Source organism: Saccopteryx leptura, chromosome 4 (genome assembly GCF_036850995.1).
Source record: "Saccopteryx leptura isolate mSacLep1 chromosome 4, mSacLep1_pri_phased_curated, whole genome shotgun sequence".
NCBI classification, from domain to species: Eukaryota; Metazoa; Chordata; class Mammalia; order Chiroptera; family Emballonuridae; genus Saccopteryx; species Saccopteryx leptura.
Genome location: NC_089506.1, coordinates 28,109,688 through 28,115,300, shown reverse-complemented (window position 1 = coordinate 28,115,300; position 5,613 = coordinate 28,109,688). Strand labels below are relative to the sequence as shown.

The 5,613-nt window shown below is 35.2% G+C and overlaps 1 pseudogene; it reads right to left on the bottom strand.

Moving 5' to 3' along the window:
- Positions 1-4,446: 4,446 nt before the first annotated feature.
- LOC136404069 (dynein light chain Tctex-type 1 pseudogene) lies at positions 4,447-5,163 on the bottom strand (annotated as a pseudogene).
- Between the last annotated feature and the right edge of the window lie 450 nt (positions 5,164-5,613).

The following is a 5,613-nucleotide window of genomic DNA, read 5'->3' as shown; positions in this document are numbered from 1 at the left end:
ACAGTTCATTGTTAGTGTATAAAAATGCCTCTGATTTCTGAGTATTGATTTTATATCCTGCCACCTTCCCGAATTCATTTATCAGATCTAGTAGTTTTTTGACTGAGACTTTAGGGTTTTCTATATACAATATCATATCATCTGCAAATAATGATAGTTTTACTTCTTCTTTTCCAATTTCGATGCCTTTTATTTCTTTTTCTTGTCTGATTGCTGTGGCTAAGACTTCCAGAACTATGTTGAATAAGAGTGGTGAAAGGGGCACCCCTACCTTGTTCCTGATCTTAAGGGGATTGGTTTCAATTTTTGCCCATTGAGTATGATGTTGGCTGTGGGTTTTTCATAGATGGCATGTTGAGGTATGTTCCCTGTATTCCCACTTGGCTGAGAGTTTTGATCATGAATGGGTGCTGGATTTTATCAAATGCTTTTTCTGCATCTATTGAAATTATCATGTGGTTTTTCTCCTTTCTTTTGTTTATGTGATGAATCACATTGATTGATTTACGAATATTGTACCAGCCTTGCTTTCCAAGAATAAATCCCACTTGATCATGGTGTGTGATTTTTTTCATATATTGCTGGATCTGGTTTGCTAATATTTTGTTGAGGATTTTTGCATCTAAGTTCATCAGGGATATTGGCCTATAATTTTCTTTTTTTGTGTTGTCTTTGCCTGGTTTTGGAATCAGAATTATGCTCGCCTCATGAAAGGAGTTTGGAAGTCTTCCTTCCTTTTGAATTTTTTGAAATAGCTTGAGAAGGATAGGAGTTAGTTCTTCTTTGAATATTTGGTAGAATTCACTTGTGAAGCCATCAGGCCCAGGACTTTTCTTTTTTGGGAGTTTTTTGATAGCTGTTTCAATCTCATTTGTTGTAATTGGTCTGTTTAGGTTTTCTGTTTCTTCCAGATTGATTTTTGGAAGATTATATGATTCAAGGAATTTGTCCAATTTTCTAGGTTGTCTAGTTTTTTGGCTTACAGTTCTTCATAGTATTTTCTTACAATATTTTGTATTTCTGTTGTGTCAGTTGTTATTTCTCCACTCTCATTTCTAATTTTATTTATTTGAGTCCTCTCTCTTTTTTTCTTGGTGAGTCTCATTAAAGGTTTATCGATCTTGTTTACCTTTTCAAAGAATCAGCTCCTGGTTTCATTGATCCTCTGTACTTTAACAGTTTTATTGATGTATATGTTACATAGCATTAAAAATGCTCATTTTAGGTATACAATTTAATGATTTTTAGTAAATTTTTAGAGCTATACAACTGTCAGTACATTTTCAGTTACACTGTTTTCATTACTCCACAAAAGGTTTTCTTGTGCTCTTTTATAGTCAATTCCATTCTTACCTCCATTTCCAAGCAGCCACTGATCTGCTCTCTCTCCCTCGTAGATTTTTTAAAGAAATTTTTATATAAATAGAATCATATTGGTCTTCTGAATCTGACCTCTTTCATTCAGTATGTTTTTCAGGTTCATTCATGTTGAGCCATGTACAGTATTAATAATTTTTTCATTTTAATTACTGAATAATATTCCATTTTATGGATGTGCCATGTTTTGTTCATCTTTTTACCAGCTAATAAACGTTTGAATTATTTTTAGTCTTTGGCTATTTTGAATAATGCTGCTAAAAACATTTTCATACAGATTTTTTGTAGAAAGGTTTTTACTTCTTTCACTTGTATAAGACTTAGGGTATAGTTATTAGGTTATATGATAAATTTATGTTCAAATTTTTCTGAATCAAATTGTTTTTTCAAATTGACTATCATTTTACATCTCTATTAATAATGTTTCATCACATTTTGGAAAACATTTGATTTGTCAAACTTATAAATAATAGCCATTCTGCTGGGCATGTGTGTAGTGTTATTTTCTGGTCGTTTCAATTGGCATTTCCCCAGTGACTGAAGATGCTGAACTTCTTTTCTTGTGCTTATTGGCTGTTCATATATCTTTGTGGTGCACTGACTATTCTGATACTTTTCAACATGTTTTAATTGGGTTGCTTGTCTTCTTACTGAATTGTAGTAAGAGTATGTTGCATATTTTGAATATAAGTCCTTTACTAGATATATAATTTGCAAATATTTCCTTAGATTCTGTGGCTTGTTCTTCCATTATCTCGATGATGTCTTTTGAAAAGGAAATACTTTTATTTTGATGAAGTACAATTTATTAATTATTTTCTTTTACGGATTGTGTTTGTGGTGTTGCATCCAACAAAACTTTGTCTAATCTAAGGTTAGAAAGACTTTTTTCTTTTGTTTTCTTCTAAAAATATTATAGCTTAGCTTTCACATTTGGGTCTATGATCCATTTTAATTGATTTTTATTTGTGGTATGAGTTAAGACTCTAAACATTTCTTACGTATGTATACATGTACATGTGCATATGTAAATATAGGTACAATACTATGAAAAAAAGAAGCTTGCTGGGATTTTGGTAGTGATTGCATTAAGCCTATAGATCAGTTTGGAGAGACTGCATCTTAAGAATATTGGGCCACTCAGTACATAATCTCCATTTGCATTTTGTCTTTGTTTAAACTGCATTTCTGTCAGTGAAAACTAAAAGATTTCTGATTGATGCATCATGGACTCACTTTCCCATTCCCAGTCTGATTAGTAATATCTAGACAAAATTACCCTGTAATCAAATAAATTATCAAAATTTCTGAAAAAGCCAGAAGCAAAGAAAAATTAGAATGGGGAGAGACTAAAACAGAACCATAAGTACTATTGGAGGAGAGGAGATGAAGAATAGACCGTGTAAGGTGGCAAAACTTTTGCTTCTGGATCTCTGCCTAGTGATTGGAAATATACTACATTAGTCTATTATTGTAGACCAGGATTTTTTTTTCTTCCAGAAATATTTAGTTTACCAATGCCCCACTTAACGGTGATAGAGCCTTTTTTTTATTTTTATATTTTTAATTTATTGTGTTGGCATGGTTTCAAGTGTCCCACTTGATATAACACCTCAATCGCCTGCATTGTGTCCCCCGTGTCCCATGCAGAGTCTCCTTTCATTCCAATCTCACCCTTTTTGTTCCCTCCCACTACATCTATCCCCCCTTCCCTCTGGGACTTCCTACACTGTTGTATGTAGCTACGTGTTATGTGTTTATAATTTGATTAATCTCTTCACCTTCTTTGATTCTGACCCCTGTTCCCCCTTCCCTCTGACAGCTGTCCCTCTGTTCGTGACCCTGCCTCTGTTTCTATTTTGTTCCTCAGATTACTGTGTTCATTAGATTCCACACATAAGTGAGATCATATGATATTTGTATCTCTCAGCCTGGCTTATTTCACTTAGCAAAATAATGTCCAGGTCCATCCATGCTGTCACAAAAAGTAAGATTTTCTTCTATTTCACAGCCATATATAGTATTCTACTGTGTAAGTGTACCGCAGCTTTTTTTATCCACTCATCCACTGACTGACTCTGGACTGTTTCTAGATTTATAAAAGTATGTTCTAAATAGGCATGTATTAGTAGTTCCTTTTCATTTCTGAACAATATTCCATTATATGAATGTGCTATGTTTTGTTTATCCTTTCCACAGCTGATAAACATTTGAATTATTTTCAGTTTTGACTATTATGAATAATGCTGCTTATAATGTTTGCATACAAATTTTTGTATGAACAGATTTTCATTTCTTTCTCTTGAGCAGACCTTAGAGTGTAACTGTTAGATTATATGATTAGTTTATATTAAAGTTGTTTTAAAAATCGAGTATAGAATTACAAAAAGATATCATACCTCCTTTGATCTGATCACATATTTCTACCAAGGCCATTTTTTTAATGACTGTATTTAAATATAATCTTCGGCCTGACCTGTGGTGGTGCAGTGGATAAAGCGTCGACCAGTTCAAAATGCTGAGGTCGCCAGTTCAAAACCCTGCACTTGTCTGGTCAAGGCACATGTGGGAGTTGATGCTTCCTGCTCCTTCCCCCCCCCCCTCTCACACACACACACACACACACACACTCTCTCTCTCTCTCTCTCTCTCTCTCTCTCTCCTCTCTAAAATGAATAAACAAAAAATAAAAATAAAAATAGAATCTTAATAAATCACTCTGCACAGAACTTTTCTAAACTTTCTAAACTTTAGCTCATGTCATATCAGACATGAGCTCTTTTTAAATAAACTACTATTAATCCAGAGCTCCCATCCCTATTTTAGCATCCATTTTTACTTGAACAATGGATATAATTGGGCCTAAATCAGGTCGGGAACCTATGGCTCGCAAGCCAGATGTGGCTCTTTTGATGGCTGCATCTGGCTCGCAGACAAATCTTTAATAAAAAAATAATGTTAAAAATATAAAACATTCTCATGTATTATAATCCATTCATTTCCTACCGCTCATGTTCATGGTTGCGGGTGGCTGGAGCCAATCACAGCTGTCCTCCAAGACAACACTAATTTTTTTTTTTAAATTGGAATAATTTATTCTAACTTTTAAAAGTACAAAGTGTGAAAACTTAGTGTGATTGAATCATTTGAGAGAGTAGAGAAAGTTTCACACTAGCAGATTTGAGCTTTTAGCACCTTTGAGCAGAAATCGAGTTAAGACAAGTGGCAGCCCAGGCTTCTACTGCCTATGGTGAACAACTCCTCTGACGAGGTGTGCCAACTGCAGAACAGTGCGGTCGTTTGGTGTTTTCTCTCCATTTTGAGAGTGCTACAAAAACAAAGAATGGGGAAGGTGCTCACTGAATTCACGGCTGGTGGTTAGCAGATGGAGGAGAGAGGGTGACAGAGGAGAAGAGTGTGGGTGACGACGAGGTCAGATGGACAGCCCGAAGGTGGTGACGATGCAGTACATGGTCTTGTTCTCCCACCGCACGGTGCAGCTCCCATCAGTAGAGCTGTCCCAGAAGCAAGAACTCCCCGAGTGCAATCCTGCTCCGTTCTTCTGCATAATTACACAGGTCACAATGTATTTAAATGGTTTTCTGAGCTTGCTGAGTTGGCTCAGAGTTTGTTCCACTACGTTGTTGGTCCACTGGTTGACCTTGCTGTGCTGGTAGGCGCTGCCTCTGATGACACTTTCCACGGCCTCTTTTACAATGTTGTTCACTTCATCAACAACAAAAGTCACCTCTTTGGAACCCTGAAAGTCTTCCATCTTCCCTCCGACGCGTCCGACAACACTAAATTTTTATTGGATAATGCATAACGTACCCAGACCGTTGTATGGCTCGTGGAATTACATTTTAAAATATGTGGCGTTCATGGCTCTCTCAGCCAAAAAGTTTCTCTACCCCTGGCCTAATGATGAATTGATATTAATAAGTATAATTTTGATATTATTGGATATTGATTCTGTTGTTCAACTTCTTAGTTATTTCTCTTAAATTTTGTAATTTTCACATTAAATGATTGTTATTTTATGTGTCTTCAGTACATTTTTTAAAATTATCAAGAGTAAGAATAATATCAGACATGAGAAATTAATAGGGTCCAGAATCACTCTTGTACCTTAAATAACTGGATTGTTAGAAAAAAAAATGTATGAAACAATGGTTGTCAGACAATTGGACAATAAGCAGTTTGAGACCATGGTTTTTGAAAGAAAAGAAACAAATG